Raw genomic sequence first — 20,873 nt, 5'->3', positions numbered from 1 at the left:
CATCTCCAATCTCTTCCCCCATGGCTAATCCACAATCTTCTACATTAGTGGTTGAATCCATTTTCACAACATGACATGTACATGAGAGAGAAAGAGATGCTGCACCTGAAATGAAAATCACACAGCATCCATAACCCCATCATCTGTGGACTTTGGACATGCAATTCATATCTCTTTGGTCAGGTTTCTGCCCCAGAAATACAGATAAGGACTTTCATGGAATATTTTTGCATATATGAAATTAAGAGTGGAATAAAATCTCTCTCTCTCTCTCTGACACACTTCCGGTGTGTCTGGGTGCGAGTTGACTGAGTGTATGAACATGACTGGAGGGCTTGTGGGTGAAGCTGTTTTCTTTTTCTCCTTTTTTTCTGGTCTTTCTGATTTAGTATTTTTGTTCTTTGTTGGACCGCGTGCTATCCACTTTGTCGAGGAAGCATGTCAGCCCCATGTGTGCAGGTTTTGAGTTGACTCACATGCCGCAATGCGATTAAAGTTGCTGCTGCGGTGAGTGTAGAGGAATGTTGTCTTGCTATTGGTGAGTTCATGGGGCATGAGAGCATCTTATCCGCTCCAGAATGAATAGTGCTGTTGTGGTGTTTCTTAATAGTATAGATAAAGTCAATGAAATAATTGAGCATGGAATAGTCATTTGTTGTAATTTTTTCTCTGTTCTTCCTCTTCCATTGACAGCTAAGAGAGTCACGTTGTCAAATGTTCCACCGTTCGTAAGTGACAAAATTTTGACATAAGCTTTATCCCGAAATGGAAAATTGGTATCTCAGATTAAAAAGATCCCAATCAATAGTGGATCACCTCTGTTGAAACAACACATTTTTGTTCAGTCGATTCATGTATATGATTTTTCAGGATGATGTTGAGCTAGACATGATGCTAAATTTTCGAATTGACAATTTTTAATGTTATTTTTGTTAATACCACAAAATCTAAGTGTTTTAGCTGCGGAAAATCTGGACACTTAATTCGCAATTGTGCAGGAATATTTTCCTGATGTCAAACAGTTCGCTGAAAAAGCAATAAACTTAATGGCAGAGAGTTGCTTTACTAACAAAGAAGTCCACTGACTTAAGAAAATTGTGAGGAATCTCAATACTAAAATAAACAAAGATATCTGTTAATTTTAAAAGTAGAATGGCTGAAGTTTTTTGGCTATCTTGGGTGTTTTTTTTTCTTTTCTTTTTTTATGAGTGAAGTTCATGTAGCTACTTTGAATGTTAACAGTGCAAGAGATTTCAGAAAAAGAGGTACATTATATGAAGTAATCAAACAGAAATATATTGATGTTATTTTGTTACAAGAAACTCATAGCGACTTGAAAAAAATTGCTTACTGGGTGAGGGAATTTGATGGCATCCTTGTGTTAAGCCATAACACTTCAATAAGTGGGGGAGTTGCCATTTTATTCACAAAAAAATGTTAGTCTTATTTCTTATGATGTTGATGAAATAGTAAAAGGTAGGCTTTTAAAAGCTAGAGCTGTTGTTGATGTTGAAGTTATGCGTTTCTTTTAATTTGTGTATATGTTCCAACTGCACCAGTTAGACATATTGTGTTCAACTCTACAAAACTGTTGCCCTTTAGACTTCTTGTTCCTAGGTAGTGATTTCAGTTGTACTGAGCATCACCATCTTAGTACTTAAAAAAAAAAATCCTATATAACACCAGTAGTTTTTCAAACCACAGTATGGTGCATTGTGAGCATATTTTAAGTTCAATAAAACCAAAAACCGCATACTGCCATACTAATTTGTTGAATGATAATTTTTTTAAGGAATCATTTAGGTATTTCTGGGAAACTTACAGAACAAAGAAAGTCTTTTTTTGTTGTTCATTGCAACAGTGGTGGGTTGTTTGTAAGATAAAAATAACACAATTTACTTAACAGTATACTCACAACATTACTAAGGAGTTGACTCATTCTTTAGAGTTTTTGGAAAGAGAGATAATTGATTTTGAATATTTGGCTCAATCTACTGGTGAGATTCATTATTTAGAAGTCTGCTCAAAGAAGAAATCTCAGATAGCTGATCTACTTGGGCATAAATTACAGGGGCCTCTGGTCCTTTCACGCTTTCAAAGCGTTGACCAGATGGATGCACCATCCCAATACTTTTTGAATTTGGAAAAAAAGAACGGCCAGAAGCAGTTTATTCATGGATTGTGCTCCGAAGATGGAGTGTTATTGTCGGATCCTGCTGGTATTCGGGAAGGGCAGAACAGTTCTATCGAAATCTGTATAGGAGTGAGCTCAAGTCAGAGTGTTTTGTGGATAACTTTTTTGTTGATAGCCTACCAAAGGTTTCAGAGGAGGGTAATAATAACCTTGAAAGAGTACTGACCCTGGAAGAGCTCTATAAGGCCTTGCAAATAATGGAATCTGGGAGGGCACCAGGAGTGGATGGCCTCCCAGTTGATTTCTATAAGGCTTTTTGGTTGGAGTTGGGTATAGATCTGTTGGAGGTACTGAAGGACCGCTTGTCGAAGGGCGGGTTTCTGTTGAGCTGCCGAAGAGCTGTGATCACTCTTCTTCCAAAAAAAGGGTACCTTACAGATATTAAGAACTGGTGCCCTGCCTCGCTTCTCTGCAGTGACTATAAAATATTCTCTAAGGCTTTGGGTAACAGATTGGCTGGAGTACTTTCATATTTGTGGAGTACTTTAACTGGTCTTGGTTTTAGAGAAAATTTTATAGACATGATTAAGGTACAATATTGTGATGTTGTGAGTATGCTAAAAATAAATGGTGGTTTATGTGCTCCATTTCAGGTTGTCAGGGGAATCAGACAAGGTTGCTCCTTGTCTGGAATGTTGTATTCCTTAGCTATTGAGCCATTGCTTCAACATATAAGATGTAAATTAAGTGGTTTGTTTTTGCCAGTTTGTAATTGTAATATTTGTTTGTCTGCCTATGCCGATGAAATTGTGGTGATGATCAACGGAAAAAGTGATGTGCAGATTCTACTTAATTTAATCGAAGAATTCAGACTGTTTTCTACCAGATGGTTTGTGTCGGGGGTATTTAGGAGTGTATCTAGGGGATGACAGTGTGTTGCCAAAAAATTAGGAGGGGCTGATGGAAAAAGTTAAGGGGAGCTTGGATAAGTGGAAATGGTTATTACCGAACATGTCCTATAGGGGGCGATCTCTCATTGTTATTAACTTAGTGGCATCTTCACTTTGGCATAGATTGGCATGTGTAGACCCTTCACCACAGTTTTTAGAGGAAGTTCAAACTGCTCTTGTTAACATTTTTTGGACAAACTGCACTGGGTCCGAAAGAGTTTTTTATACCTTCCCAAAAATAAAGGCAGGAAAGGTTTGATTCATTTACAAAGTAAAATGGCTGCTTTTCGGTTACAGTTTTTAAAAAGGTTACTTGATGGTTCTACAGGTTTCCGCTGGCATGCTGTGAGTTGCACTATTTTACACACTATTGGGGGTTTTGGACTGGATAAATCCCTATTTTTAATGAATTCAACCAAACTGGATTTATCGTAACTGCCTGCATTCTATCGACATCTTTTCAAGGTGTGGAGTTTTTTTTTAGTGTTCACAAGATTGAGAACTCATTTTCTCTCCAATGGCTTTTGCAGGAACCACTGATACTTGGGGCTCGGTTGGACATTGCTATTCACTGCTTTTTTTTTGTGTTATGACCTCTTGCCTGTTTTTTGGATTATGATTTTTGGATTACTCTATTAAAACACTGCTATTGGATCTCTCGTTTCCTGTGTGCATTAATGACAATGGAGAGCATATATTAAGTGACTTATTTTTTACAGGGGTTTGTACTCCTGATGTTTACGATCTTTTTCCCTGTTTGATTATTCAACCCAATCTTGAAGAGGGTACAGGTTTAAAATTTTTTTTTTTTTTTTTTTTTAGATCAGGTGAATCTTTGTTTTTGTTTTTAGTTTTTGACAAGGAAAAAAACTGTATAGAGTCTGTTTTGTTTAATAAGAAAATGTTTGAAAAAAATAACTGATACACCATAGTGAAACCTGAGTAAAACCTGAATGGGGATCATTATATAAGCCACCATTGTCTAAAAGGTTTGGTGATATACAATGGAGAATTCTCTGTGCCATTGCGGTCAACTCTTTTATTTCGGTGTTGAATCCAGAAGTTAATTCTGCTTGCCCTTTTTGTCTTCAAAGGGAGACTATTTTCATGCTTTTATGCATAGTTTTAGATTAGAACATTTGTTTGTGAAATAAAAAGGCTTGATGAAATTTTTTGTATTGTAAAAAAATGTTTTACCTGTCAACTGTTGAATTTCATTTTAGGGCAAGCAAAAATGGCTATTTATATTAACAGGAAAAACAGTAGAACAAAAGGGTAGTGATGATGTGAACTTTGATAAAATTATTTTGAAGAGTTGCTGTTAAGAATTGTATAATAAAGTTTTTTTCAAATCTCTCTCTCTCTCTCTCTCTCTCTCTCTCTCTCTCCTGTATATTAAATCACCTAGCTGGACTAACCATCCAAGCTATTGGGTCACTGAAAACCATACATAGATGTTTATTCTGAAGTTACTCAGGTACTTGAAAGCCAATTAATTTAATATATAAATGTATGAATCTTTAGCATGCACATACATTTCAAAATCATTGACATCTGGCATAAATCACCCTTTTTTGATGTTTAGCTGATGAAAAGAATTATTCTTAAACTGAGATGCCAGCATGCAGATAGAGGTTATATCAGACTTTTTGATCATATAATGTAGTATATAGATGAAAGCCTTGTCAATTTAATTGAAGACTTCTTTAGAATTTTTACCATTAAAGTGTAAGATAGAATATAAGCTAGAACTTTACCATTAAAGTATAAGCTAGAATAATTGTATTGTACTGTATTTATTTGCAGCAGATTTTAGAAGAACTGCAATATCTGGTCAAATTTCAACTCCATCCATATTTCCAACCTATTGCTTTAGTACAAAGAAGTAAGTATCTCATTAAAATGTAATTTAACACAAATGAAAAAAAAAAAATATTGTGTGAATATTTGGTTTGTATTATTAAAAACAGGCCAGAAATTTTGATAAAGTTTTCCAAATGATGATATATATCTCTCATCACATGTCTTATCTACCTCATACCGCAGAGGTTGAAATATTGAAATATTGAGCACGTGAACCATTTAATGCTCAAATCACTCCACCCCACACAAGACTGCACAAACAAACTGACAGAAGACTGCAGGTGACTAATTTCATTATATTTATTTGTAATTTGTGCTTTTTAAACAATATGTGAATGATGCATTGAGTTTCTGGGACAATCTTTCACACTCTTCATAATGAACCTCTCATTTATCTATCACAAACCTCAAAAAAATAACCAATCGGCAGGTTTAAGGGTGAGCTGGGGTTAATGATGACAGAAGGAATGGCACACTTGCGTGCAAAAGAAGGCTACCTTTCCACCCCACTTATGCACTGGATATGATTTGCGAGTCAACTGTGAAGAACCTGCACAACTCGTGTAGAAAAAAAAACAAAATAACAAACAAACCCTGAACAGGTGTTGTTAAAGACCAATGCAGCAGGGATTTGCTTGTGAAGCAAACAGCTCAGCTGGGGATAGGATTTCTGAACAAAAACCTGTCCCACTTGAAGACTGCATTAATCTATACAAATAATAATTGGTCCACATGCCCTCTTCATTTTGTGCTTTGATGCTGCACTCCAACTGTTATAAGTATATTTGCAATGTAAAATCTTGGAACGTGAACTTGGTGAAGCCATATCTTTTGAGATCTTTCAGCTGATTAAATGATTCACTTTCTAGTCATTAGTGATGGGAAGGAAATGTGTGATGTCACTGTTACAAGAATAATCTGCGTGTATAACAAGCAATGACAAGGACAACAGATGGCATGCACAATGCTTAAATATCTTGTCAGAAGTTTCCAGGCTTGACTGAAGTTATTTTTATGTGTTGTAGGAATGCTATTGAAAATATCCAACAGATCTGAAAAAAGATTTAGCAATAACCTAGTAGCTGCATCAAATTTTGATTGAGCTGGCTGAAGATAAGACCAAGTCTTACATAAACTGTACAAATATTACTAGAGTGGGGTTACTAATGCATACATGCAGGCAAGTTGTATATTAGCCAAGTGAGTGAACTAAGAAACACGTCAGTTATTTTAATTATGATGTCTATGTGTTGATCTATAAATAAAGGATACTGTACAATCAGCTGTTCAATGCCAAATAAATATGTACGTAGGCAAGAAATACGTTTGAGTTAAATTATTTCAGAATTTTAGTCTATATTATCATGAAGCTTTCTCTGTGAAAAAAGTCAAGCATTGACTGCATTGTGGTAGTGCATTGACTTCCAACTTGAGGGTGAGTAAATGATGACATAATTTTCATTTTTGTATGATCTACCCCTTTAAAGCAACATCATATTGAGAATACATATTATGAAACAAAAACACCCACATTGGTTCTGTGAAATGTATTGATTTCAGTATTATATTAAACTTAGAAAAGATTGTATACAATTTTACTTGGATTATTATTTTTTTTCCCCTCAAAAAGCTGCTACTTAAACAGGGGGGTGTAAACGTTTTATATAGATTGCATTTTCTTTTTTACAGCCAATTCCTCAAAAGTGAAATCATTGAATACATTCAAAATAAGTCATTACACTGTATCCTAAGGTAATAATTTCACCACCCAAGTCCCTACACATTTTCCAGATCAAAGTCATTCATTCATGAAGAAAAGGCTATTGCACATGTGCGATCATGGCGCGCACGCACACACACACACACACACACACAATAAAATAAAAGTTCACTTTCAATATTTACAAAAGTTGCATAAAATATTCAGCTAAACTAAAATTATATTAAACTAAAAAATATTGTCTATAAACAACCCTCTGCTAGTGACGCTATCATTTCTCCAGGTAAGCAGTTTGCTATACAGTGTTATCAGTAAATTACATCGTAGAGCTGAGTGCTGTAATTGACCAATCAGAATAAGTATTCCAGAGAGCCATCTAATAAGGGGAAAATAAACGGCCCTGAGCATAAATGTTCACAGGTAAATGCCAATTTTAAGTAAGCCTTTAATAGGCATTTTTTGTCAAAGAAAATGTCCAGGGAATCTAGGCTGACACTGTAGGTAAACATTATGCATCCATCCGCATATTTGCATAGATGATTGGAGCTCCCTAAAGTAATTGAGTTAGGTTTTTCCACAGGCAACCCTGATTTGAATAACCAACACCAAAATCGTTTCATACTGAATGGGTAATGAAGCATTCTCATTTGTAGGAAAAACAAAAAGTTGATGTTTTTTGCTCGTCTTTAGGGAATGTGGGGGAGAGTTGAATAAGTGTGCTGAATAGAATGATTATTCTCTTAATTAACTTTTTGTTATGACAGGAGCTGAATTGGGAGCTCCATATCTAAATCATCTCATTACATCCGCCTCTTCACTCATTAACATATAAAAAAGATTCCCGTTTCGATGAAAAAGTTTGAATTCCACCCTCACCACAGTGTCATCATAGTCTCATTGACCTGATAGGCGGGAATCCCCTGAGTCTCTGCAAACACAAAGGCATGCAGTCGACACAGCTGGCTTCTAACAAGTTCGGTTTCAATAATAAAAAAAAAAAAAAAAAAAGGCGATTTCAAAGATAAACAAAATTATTTGTTTGATTGCATGCAGCCAGCTGCATAAACATAGCCACTATGCTAAGACTATGGGCCCTATTTTAACGATCTGAAACGCAAGTGTCAAAGCGCGAAGCGCAAGTAACTTTGTGGGCGGGTCTCGGCGCTGTTGCTATTTTCCCGGCGGGATAAATGGTTCTTGCGCCTGGCGCAAATCTAAAATGGGTTGGTCTGAAGTAGCTTCATTATTCATAGGTGTGGTTTGGGCGTAACGTGAAATAAACCAATCAGAGCGTCATCCAACATTCCCTTTAAAAGCAGGTGCGCAAGTTCCATTATGGATTGCTATTATTATGACGTATTTACCAGGCTCACGCCAGGAGCGGTTCACAGCCGAGGAGACTGATGTTCTTGTAAGAGCAGTGAAAGACAGAGAAGTTGTGTTGTATGGGGATAGGAGAAACCCATCCAAAATAGCGTCGGTTAAACAGGCGTGGGAGGAAATAGCCACAATTGTTTCATCGATTTTTTTTTTTTTCCTGGTTCTTGACGGACAAACAAATTTGTCAGATGTCCTTATATACATATATGTCTTGCCACTATCGGGCAAACAGGTCTGATCCTTAATTACTACAATTAGCCTGAATAATTTGTAAGCAAGATTTCACAATGATTTCCGTCATCTCATGTGTTAATATTTTTTTAGTGTAACAATTTATGATTTGCAAAAATAACTGTTGCATCTGTTTAGATTACATGAGCAAAGTGTATGCGCGTTGTGCACGCTATACATTATGGCCAAGCTTGCGCCCTTAAAATATCATAATGAACAACGCGCAACGCGCCACTGACTTTAGACTAGGTTTTTTCTGGTCAGTGGCGCAATTGATTAATGGAACAGCAAAATAGCACCAGGGATTGTTTGCGCCGGAACACGCCTCCTTTTTTGCGCTGAACCGCCCAGGGCGCGCAAGTTCATTCACTAGTTTAGCGACGTGCTTCTGTGGAGGGAAAAGCGCGCTTTGCGCGGGTGCAAAATAGGAATGACACATGCGTCGGTGTACAAAGTCAATTGCGCTGGGTGCAAGATAGGGCCCTATGTCTTCTAGTGTAATCTACTTTGACCAACTAGCAGTTAGTCAAGGGTTAACCAGTATTATTTTTCAGATTCAAGTTAGACAAAGCTTTGCTTTTTATTTAACCAACTATTTTAAGACCAAAACCGTGCTAATGCTTTTCAAAAAACCTACAATGTTCATCTGATTTTACTCATTACTATCATTATTCCAACAGCCTTATAGGAGCCCTATTATCCCACAAGCATCATAAGTCATTCAAAATCATTTAAAAATATATGAAAATATTATTAATTGTTTATATAAAAACTTAAAGGACAACATGGAAAAATCATCTAGGTACGGCAGCTGCTTTTATATACTGTGAAAAGTGTTGTTTTTCCAAACCATGTTATTTTCACTGATATTTCACTGACACACTCAAGGTATTATGCACAGTATACTGTTTAAGATATAAATAGATGGGCAAACATATAAATAAAACTATAGATCTACTTAGTTAAACTTTAATCTAAGAGGAATGTGAAGCACAAAGGAAAGATGTGATTACAATATCAATTACTCATAACGCATCTTTTCAATAAAGTGTAATGCAACAACCATAATTTTATTTTATTTTTAATTTCAAGAAAGTTTAACATCAGGATTCAGCTCTAAATATATGCAACAACAAATCCATCATAAACTTGAGTATGTTTTCCTCATTATGTGGAAATAAGGTTAGGTTAGGATTATGTATTTATGTGTGTGATGAATTCTTACCACAGCGTGGAGCTCTCTCTCCATCTAGCTGATTGTTCTCCTTTTCCAATAAGTAGTGAAAAGAGGCTCAGATGGATGTTCCTCATTTACAAACACAGCTGGATTGCAGTCGCCCCCTGGACCACTGCTCTGAGACCAGAGTCTTTCATTCACAGCTGCTGAAAGACCTCTAAAATATTGCAAGGCTAACCTTGAAATTCAGGTGCATGGGATTTTGTCTTTACCAGCATGGGAATAAAAATATTGAACTAACCCCTTGTGTTGCAACTTTCAGCCCATTTACAGAACATTCAGTGATTTCATCCCAAAATGAAGGACTTCATGGTTGCAGAACTTTGGTTATTACGCATATTTTAATAATTATGTGCACCTGTGTTAGCTTTGTGGTAGATACAATGATGTAAACAAAGTCTGTTGGCTTCAGGATATCCTCCTCAACCATCCACAGAGGCTTTTGTTCATGTAATCCTCTTTACTCTCAGCAGTTACAAAACAAGGGACCACAAGCAGGTCTCATTGTGACTAGCATGTGTAGGTCTACAAGGAGGTATCTTAAGGACAAGGACCCATTCTTCTCACTCGGTATATCCTCATTCCAAGTTTACATAATAATTACCCCATTTGTTTCCCCTGAAATATTTGAAATGAATGTTTATTATTTATACTAACCAAGCACCCTATCTTCTGTACAAGGAGATCTCAATTCCATTTGCACTCGCAATATAGTTCTGTTTTCATAATTTCCGTGCAACGGAAGCTTTTTCAAGCTTATTACATTCTATAGTGTAAATATAATTGTTCTTCACAGTTTCAATTTTGCTAGTACTTATTTTTCTTTATTTAAAAATAGGAGCCCTCCTACAACCTAGGTAATAAAAATGCCCTATATTCTGTTAGTATTGATACATGGTCTTGGTTATATTTATTTTTTAGGGTGGTCTAATGCACATAACTTATGGTTCTGACAACTCCAATTTTGAAAGAATTGTTTTTCTGTAAGTATGTTCTAAACTGACTGCTGATCTCCCAGATGATCATCTTACTCAGCTGCTTGGGGACCAACCTATTTTCAACTTTTCACGACTGGATATACTTGCCCAACCTGAACACATCTGCCTTAGGAACACATAATGCGTGGTTTACACTATAACTCATTTGTTTCCTACTAAATGGCAGACAGTCTTGTGCGATGTATGGCAACTAGGTAGCTATACAGTATACAGAATAATACATCTAATATTGAAAAGGGGAGTGGCTAAACCGAAAAAAAAACAAACATTTTTTTGTCGGTAGATTTATTTGAAACTTTTTCCACTCAGAAATGTCAAATAAACGGTTTGCACACTTACAGTGTACTTCTATAAGAAAGTACTTGGTAAAACTAGGTAACTACATGTTAAGGTTTGGTTTATTACTTAGTTATTGTAATTACCATAAAAAATACATAGTATGTACATGCAGAACAGGACTGGAAAATTAAGACTTAAAATTTAACTACCATTAAATGTAAAAAATAAGAAACTCATTAAGTTAAACATGAAAAGTAACTAATTAAGTTAAACATGACAATTTGAAGTAGAAAATACCTTTTCAGTCTTCAATTAAATATTTAATATTTTTTACTGTTCATGTTTTATACTGAACAACAAACATGGAAACAGTTTATTTCACTGTTAAATCCCTTAAAAACAATCCACAACAATATACAATTATTTACATTTACATTTATTCATTTAGCAGACGCTTTTATCCAAAGCGACTTACAGATGAGGACAGTGGAAGCAATCAAAAACAACAAAAAGAGCAATGGTATATAAGTGCTATAACAAGTCTCAATTAGGTTAACACAGTACACATAGCATGGGATTTTAAATAATATAATATAAAGAAAACAGATAGAATAAAAAAAAGAATAGAGCAAGCTAGTGTTAGAGGTCTTTACACACACACACACATACAATTGCATAATTAATGAAAAGAAAATAGAATACAAAAATATTATAAAGGTAGTTCGATTTTTTTAGTTAGATTTTTTTAAAGAATAGAATAAGAATAGTGTTCAAGTTAGAGGGTTAAATAAAGATGGAAGAGATGTGTATTAAGCCGATTCTTGAAGATGGCTAAAGACTCAGCAGTCCGGATAAGTTTTTAACAATCCAAAGTAGGGACAGGAAACCAGGGAGACATTCAACAAGTAGAACTGACAGAGATAGACTGCATAGACAGGAACTTAAATACAAGCGATAATTACTTAGCATAGGTGACCAGAATGACTAATTAACTAAACGAGGACAGGAACTTGACCAAGCAAGAGTGAACAACAACAGAAACATGGACAAAACATGACACAGAACAGTCCAGAATCCTGATATATCACTTCCCTCCCGGGAAGGTGTCATGGGCGTGAGCTTGGGAGGAGGTTCCGGAAGAGAACAGAGCATAGGGGGTGACGAAGAATGGAGGAGCCAGGGCAGAGACAGGATGGACCCGGAGCACAGCAGGACCCAGACCACAGCCATAACAGCGGCCCACGGTGGATATGATGGTGGAAGGAGGGAAGGCCGCCAACTCCAGGGGGCCAACTCCAGGGGGCCGACTAACAGTGGCGAATCAGGTAGTGGAGGAGCCCGAGGCTGAGAGCAAATGAACCAGGGGGATGGCAAAAATCCCATAGGAAAAGGCCATAGTGGAGCCGAGTGCTCTGGTGACCAAGGAGGAGGTGGAGATCCGGAGATCAGCAGCATTGCCTGAGTGACTGAGGACCAAGGTGGAGCTGACGGGAGGAAGGAGCCAAACAGAGCTGGTGGGACAGCCCGACAAGGTAGAGAGAGACAAGGGAGCCAGGTGGAGCTGATGGATCAATTGGTGACAGTGGAGGCAAGGGAGCTAGGAGCCGAGGTGGAGCCACTCGGTCTACGGGCTGAGGTGGACTCTGGGCCTTGGAGACGGAGGTGAGGCATTCTTCGACCCCGGCAGTCCCACAGGGCTCATACAGCAATCATGGTTGTGCTTAGAGTGAGCAGAAGGGCTGTCAGATGACAGTGGAGGAGGAGGGAGGAGTGGGTGGGAAGGAGTGCATTTTCGATAAACGGGCACTGGGGGGCACTTTTGAGGAACAGGCACTGGAGGATCGGAAACCTTCTCTGGGCTGGATGAGGGAACCAAGGATGAAGAAGGGCTGGACCTGACCAGCGGAGACGATGGAGAGTGGAGATGGGGCAGTTCAATCTCCAGTTCAGAGTCCCAGTCTATTAGATCCCCCTCCAGGTTTTGGTACCAACACTGCTCCATACCCAGCAGTGATACAGAGGGTGGAGCTCCTCTCTCACACCGTCCACGGCTTGCTCTCTCGTGGCGGGCGCGGTCATCGGCTCTCATATCTGGTCTGACGGGTTGGGCTCAACTTCTGGGGCATTTTCTGCTCTGTCGTTTGGTCTTGCTCTGGCTCGCGGTTGAAAATGGCTCTCCATTATCGATGGGCCTCAGGCTGATGCTCTGTACCATGGGGAGATGGTGTGCTGGGCTCTGGGTCAGGAGTGGATCTGGTGAGATCATCCACGGGGCAGATTGTAAGTGGTGATCTGTTTCTCGCCAGTAATCCACTACAAGAAGGAGGTGAAATTCTCTCGGGGACCATCGGTACCATCTTCGGACGACAGCGCTCTGCACTCGGGGTTCAGGCTTGCATCATAGAAATCGAAGAACGCATCATCCGGGTAGCTGGTGGTTTGAGATACGAACATGAACAGTCTTGTGTGGTCCCCAAGAGATCAGCTCCCCTGCTCCAGCAGAAGGAGGAGGTACTCGGGCGAAGAAGGGGATCCATCGGGCACAACAGAAAGAAAAATAAAAACACTGAGAGAAAATAAAAAAGGGGGGAAACATGCAATAAACTTTATTTTGGTCAGTACTTCTGTCACACAAGGAATGAGGAAACTCTGGAGATAACACGAATAAGTCTTTAATAATCCAAAGTTGAGACAGGAAACCAGGGAGACATCCAACAAGTAGAACCAACAGATAAAATACAAGAGATAATTACTTAACACAGGTGACAAGAATGACTATTTAACTAAATGAGGACAGAAACTTGACCAAACATGGACAAACAGGAACAGAATCAGGGGCAAAACACACAGAACAGTCCAGAATCCTGACACCTCCCTATTTGCCCCATTTTTAAGTGCTTCCTTTTGGCAAATAGTTTAGGTCAGTTATAACACCAAAAAGCTGATCTGGTCCATATAATCTGTTCTCTTTTGTCAGTTTTCAGCCATTCAATTATTATTATTTTTTTGTTTGTTTGCTTGCTTTTGCAAAAAAAAAAAAAAAACAGAAACAAAAGCATCCCACAATCCTAACCATAACTTCAGTGACGGCTTTCAAAGAAATGTCATAAACACTAATTTCTCTGGTGTTAAAAAAAGCCTACTAGGTATTTATTTATTAATTTTTTTTTTTTTTTTGCTAGACTTCATCTACAGAGATCTTATGCTAACGAGAATGATCATTTATTATTTTAACTGAACAGGACCTTTCCGCCCAAACACTTATGATGGATATAGCTCTTAACATACCAGACAGTAGGAAGTTTATTTTGCTCACAGAGAGTTCGTTAACAAAGAGGATTCAGGCAAATATGCAAATTCACCTGTCGAAGTCAATCATGATGTAGCATCAACGTCCTTCAGTGCTCAAAAAAAAAAAAAAAAATTATATAGCATAAACAAGTGAACTTGTTCTGTTTCTTTATAGTGCTCACATATAATTATTTGTATTATTAATGCAAGTTTTTTTTACATTAATTTACATTACAAACAATAATAAGAAAAAAAAAAAAGAAGGGATAAACAATTTATATAAACCATGTTCGGATTTGTTTTTGTGGAAGCAGCAGTTTTGGGATTATGACATGGTACAACCCACAGCACATGACAGTCTTAAAAATTTCCATTGAGTAGCTTAACTTGTTTCATTCTGTAAAGCCTCCATGATTCTTATTCAATTATCATTCAGAGCTAAAGTTCTTCAGGATGTGGAGTTTTTCAAGGCTTTTTTGTTTTGTTTAGTTTTTTTCTTACACATTACTTCATTGATACCTGTGTACATGAGAGATTTTACAAAAAAATGATTCATTTCACTTTGCACATTTATCAATTTAATAAAAATTTTTATAAACAAATTCCTAGCACACTTCAATCATGAAACAAGTGATTTTAAACTTAACAGCATGCATACTCACACATCTAGTATGCCTCTTGCATGGTTTATGTTTGAGTGTCTAGAGAGAACATTCTCATCCTCATCCTCAGGAACCTAAAAATAAATACCAAGTACTATTTTGACATAGAAATCCTCAAATGTATCACTTCTATTTTATTCAATACCACATAGTTCATAAAAAAAATAAAAAAAATAATAATAAAAAAAAAAAATATATATATATATAGGTTAATGTGGTTGGGTGAGCATATATATATATATATATATATATATATATATATATATATATATATATATATATATATATATATAGACACACACACACAACTTACCCTTCTTGTCCATAAACTGTTTCATTGGTAGAAGCTGCAGTAATTTCTCCAACAATACCACCTATAACTCCAGGCATTGCATGTAGGTTATGTATTCCACAAGTGTCTTGTATCTTCAGAGTTTTTTCCATAAAAGGCTGATAAGGAAACAAATATACATTTATTATGGTTACAAAAAATGTTTATACTATCTTCAATTAAATGGTTAAAACCATTCCACATATAGTAGCAATATGTTTTTTTTTTGAGCATTTTCAGTACTACAGAAAAAAAAAAAAAAAAACTTACAGTCAGAAAAAGATATCCAAATGTGGAAACAATTTGAATGGTTATTTTATGAAAAATAAATAAATAAATAAATCAACTCAAAATGTCACCAGAGATTTGGTTACCATGTTGAGCTTTCCATTATTCTGTGAGATACTTGAAATAGCAAAGGTAGTGAGAACTGATGAAGCCATTGCGAGGTAGGTATTTATAACAGCTCTGTGCTGGCCATTTCCATGATCTGCAATAGCAGAATTAAAACTGGGCCAGTACATCCAAAGAAAGAGAGTACCTGTTAAAGGAAGTAGGACAGAAATTATGAATAATTCTGGATATTCTGATAACCTATTGGGTACAAGAGGCATAGGCCCCTGGAGTGAAGGACACTTTTGATAATATTTTATTCCAAAACACTAAATTAGCAACAAGCTATTACACACCACTTTTCATCATTGCCAAAAGGGTAAAATTTGATTAAATCACTAACTTAAAACTGAATTTTTAAAATGTCGCACATGTAGCACATGTTTTTTTGTTTTTTTTTTTTTGAAGAAGAAGAAACAGACCTGTTCATGAGTTTCAATTTTCTTGAAGATTATTGATTAAATTAGAAATAAAATTTGAAAAAAAGAAGGGAAAAAAAGAAGAAAAAAGGGCAGAGGAGGAAAATGCAGAATGCCTGCACTGTAATAAATTATTTTACATAAATAGGGGTTAATCTTACATTAGTTAAGAGGCTTTGAAATGACAAAACATGATTAAATAGAAAATTGCACAGTTTTATAAAGTGGTTATTGAATAAATGTGTACTTAAAAATGTTGCAAAATCAATAGCCCTCCTAGAGCATTTTAAATTATTATAATTTTTTTCTTTTTTCCATAATCATTTTCACAAAAATGGTTGAGCTGTTTGTATGGGGGGCTTTTGTTATGCACTGTTTGATGCAACAGGGGAAAGCTGCGAGAGACATTCTTTTACCACTCACCAATCATTTCAAACACATCGGAGTGGTAAACAGATTCTTGTAAAGGCCTGCTTTGAGATTGCAATGGTCGATATAAGACCCAAGATACGGTCAAACCATAATATGCTTCAAAAGCCTGGATGACCATGGAACCACCAGTACTTTCGCCTATGCATGTATGAGATAATAAAAAATGGCAATGATGTTGGTAACTATTAGAAAATAGATGGATTCAAACTTACATGTTGGAGTTCAATAATGATATACTCCTCAAAAGCAAACAGGGTGACTCCAAACAGAGTAAAACCATGAGCCGCACTGGGCTGGCTTTTCCAAGACAAGCGCCATAAGCAATGAGACAGCTGGCCACGCAGAAATCTGCATTAATGAGGCTGATTGAAAAATTACAGTAAAATTCTTTAGATACAGTTTAAGGATGTAAATATTAAGCATTGCTTCAAATATGGAACATGGAATCACATGTAATGTTCTGTATCCTTTAGAAAGCATGTCAGTCAAGTGAGCTGTAGGGTAAACTAAGTCTAATCACGAAGGTACACATTCCAGTGATGTTTTGTAATGTCAATAAGTATATTATCAAAAATCTATTACTTCTCAACCCCAATTTTTTATCTTCCAGTCATTTTCATCAAGATGATGAAACCAGCCTTGGATCAGCAGAGCCCACTGAATACCAAAAGCAGCTATGAGAAAATTTAAACCAACTCCACCAAAACAATAACGCTTCAGAAAGGTCATTAGAAATCCAAAACCAACAAAGATCACCACATGCACATCCTGAAAACCTGTGGTAACAGGAGGAAAGAAAGTATAGAATGTTAGTCCTTCATATATGATTTAGAGGAGATTAAACAACACTATAGCAGTAAATTCACCAGACTGCAGCAAAACATTTAGATATGTTAGTTACTCACTTGGATATCTATAGTAAAAGTCATTCTCTAAATCTGTGGAAATATTTTTCTTTCTTCTGTGTTCGATCCAGTGGGTGTCACACTCCTCATCAAAATGGATGAACACTCCAAACAGGATAATCATAGCAATCTGCCAGACAAAGCAGACTGCTGGGAGACAGATTCGTATATTGGTGTTTTTGGCCATTTTAAGTCTTGAAGATTTTCCTGAAGAGAAGTTAAGGAGATGACAGTCAAATTCCTTTCTTCTTAATTTGGTCGATTGCTTTAAATAGGAACATGTGACTCATCTTTTGCCATAAAGATTGTATAGTAAGGTCTGGAGGTGTGTCATAACATCATCAAGTAGCCACTCCTACAAAAGACTTACAGTACACACACATACTCATGCCAAAAATTGTGTTGTATGTTGAGCAAAAGGATCTGACAATATATGGGTTCTTGTGCATAATGTATTGCAAAAAATATTTTCCAAAAGTTGACTTGTTCTAATAGTTTTCCTCTTGCATGATGTGTGGGTTACTTCTTTGTAGGCTTAACATTGTTGTCACTGATGCTCAGACAAAAAGCCTCTTTAGCATCAAGGCTTATCCCCTCACGTTTATGTCAAACATGTGCAGTATGTGCAACATTTATATTATGGTAGACTATGTGCAATATTAGGGGTAACTGTTCTCAAAAAAGCATGCTAACGTGACAAACCATCATTTCTCATCTTGAGTTACTAGATCTTATTTATGTCAGCTGAACACCATACCATCAGTAAATAAGTCCTCATCAATAAAAATAGCAGCTATAAAATCAATAATACAATCATGACCTTCCAGTGATCAACAGTTAGTATATTTTGTGTTTTATTTATTTATGTAAAACTGTTCGTAGTCAAGGGAAGAAGGAGGCGGGAACCGTGAACATTCAAACTAAATTTTAATACTAAAATAAACACAAAATTGTGCAACAGTCCCTCACGGTCATGAATAAAACCAAAACACAAAACAAAGTCCAGGACTGGTCCTCTCTCATCTTGCACTGTCGTCACTCATCCTTTTATCCTTCCGGAGCTCCTCTGTGGGACTCAAGACCAGTGAGTGGCGCAGGTGTCGCGCATTATCATTAACATCACCAGCCTCAATCGGTTCCCACGGCTCAATAGAAAGCTTACAAAGACTGTATTTGCTACATTAGTGTAAGCAGTACACATTAAAACATGAATAATGGAAACCCAGTACATACCAGATTCGTCGTATTAACGAGTCATAAACACATCCACAGCTGTAAATCATGGTTTAGTCAGAAAGGTAAGGGTCCACTGAATGACATCCCATGCAGCACGTTTGGTCCAATGAAGCAATAACTTGCCTTTATGTTGTTACAGTAGATACTCATATGATTTATCTTTTTTCAAAAAGTCGGCAAATCATTTACTGGCTACAAATTATATTGAAAGTGTGTCGGCTAAAACTTATGTATGGTTTGTTTTATTAGAAGTCTTTCTTCGTTATAATTCTACCTCAGATAAATGACATTTTAAATTAGTTTAAAATACTCCAAATATAATTTACCAGGAATTCTAGTTGTGTATTTACCAGGAATTCTAGTCAGTGAGCAAACTGAACAATGGGATGACAAACTGAACAATGTTTCCCTTTGGCTGTAGACAAGCCAAAAAAAAAAAAAAAAAAAAAAAAAAAAAAAAAAGTTATCTCACACTGACACCAAAGCAAAAACACTCTAAACTGGGAGGGAAAATACCATACCAAACTCATGAGAAGCTGCAGTGATTCGTATAAGATGGTGGAATTCTCTGTATCCATACAAGATGGGTCAAACATAATACAAGCCAAGATTAATCAAGACATATTTTCTGTACCTTATAATAGTGTCCAGAGCTAAAAAAAAAAACAAAAAAAAACAAAAAAAAACCTTGACTCCGTCTAAACCAGTCTCAAAATACTTGGAAATGGCAACCACTGAAATCAAGTGAGTATCAGTTTATTAGAACCAGTTATTTGTATAGGCAAGCAACAAAAGTTTAAGTACATTCATACTAAACAGAGGCATCCAACAGACAAGAAAGCCATAACAAAGAGTATCATGCACTAGATATATATGTTATGGGATTAGGTACTCAAAAAAAAAAAAAAAAAAAAAAAAAAAAATTAGAGGCTTTCATGTCTATTTCTCATTCATAAGCTGTCATGGTTTGACAAGTTGATTGCACAAGAGGATTGTTTGGATTTGGCATTCAAGTGTGTGCATCATCTGGTTTATCAGGTCCTGCATGAACATGCTGAGTGCACATTATTGGGGAGGGTTGTACTTTTTGAAGTTTTCCAAGGTTGGTGATGTTGAGCTGCAAGGTATGCAGTTTATCAGCTATTAAGTTCTTGTACCCTGATCTTGTACCCAAGATTGTGAGCCGGTAGGATTATGGTCTCGATATTCAGGTCAGCTAGATGTACTTGTAAGATGTACATCATGGCTAAGAATTTAGAGAATATTTTATGATGCCTGGCATCATTTGTGTGAAAATAAATAAATGAATAAATAAATAATGATAATAAAAATAATAATACAAAAATAAATAAATGGGAAAATGGGGCCATTCCTAAAAAATATATAGATGTTAAAATGTAAACACATAATTTGTTACCAAGTTCTGGCCACTGACAAAACCACTCTTTCTGTCAATACAATCTATAATATAAGCCATATGTGAATGAGATAAAATGAACAAAAATAATACTACTGTGTGTATTTAGATAATGCATGGCTGTTTGTTACAGCTAAACTTACTTTATATTGTTATTTTTAATTAATCTTCATCTTCAGCTGTGTGTGTCAGTAAGTTTCTGTGTTGCACAAGAAAACATGCTTCTGTAGATTGGTATATAAATCTGTAACCTATTGCAATAATAGTTTTGACTAGCTTCTTTTTCAGTGATCACATCAGGGTGTACATAAGCAGTTTTTATTATTATTATTATTATTATTATTATTATTATTATTATTATTATTATTATTATTATTATTATTATTATTATTAAACAAGTTATACCATACATTCCCATTTTCCCCCCAAGATCCCCTGGGCAAGGTTATGTTTTTCATTACAATTTTACACAAATATTTATTTATTTATTTCATTTTTTTAAACCATATGTAACCACCGTTTTGAAGGTGTTTTTTTGTTTTTGTTTTTAAGTTTGTTGTCGGGTCTTACATCATTTGCACTTACATCATTATTTATTTATTAGTGGTAGATTCAATAATAGACTCAATATAGGCACATTATTTATACTACTACTACTACTACTACTACTACTACTAATAATAATACAAAGCATGATACACCATTTATTTTTAATATGCTTTGTGGTGTAGGCAAGTTACATCTTCCTACATTCTTCTTGTAAGAAAACAACAACAAAAACACATCTGAGAGAGAAAAAAAACAAACAAAACAAAAAGTATACTGTAGTTATTTAATTAACTGTTGTAGTATTTCAGTTGGTGCTTAGGCTGATCACCTTTGCAGCAAATTATAATCTTTTAATATCCATTTAATATGCATTTTATAAAGCGATAATGCACTACTATCTGGGCTGGTAATCCAGTGGCCATTCATGGAGCTAATCCATTAACTGG

At 36.1% G+C, this 20,873-nt stretch overlaps 1 pseudogene; it reads right to left on the bottom strand.

Annotated features, from left to right (window-relative positions):
* Positions 1 to 14,480: 14,480 nt before the first annotated feature.
* Positions 14,481 to 18,046, bottom strand: LOC128015688 (ammonium transporter Rh type C-like; annotated as a pseudogene).
* Between the last annotated feature and the right edge of the window lie 2,827 nt (positions 18,047 to 20,873).

Source organism: Carassius gibelio, chromosome A6 (assembly GCF_023724105.1).
Source record: "Carassius gibelio isolate Cgi1373 ecotype wild population from Czech Republic chromosome A6, carGib1.2-hapl.c, whole genome shotgun sequence".
NCBI lineage: Eukaryota > Metazoa > Chordata > Actinopteri > Cypriniformes > Cyprinidae > Carassius > Carassius gibelio.
Note: the sequence above shows the minus strand (reverse complement) of the source record. Positions and strands in the feature narration are given on the sequence as shown.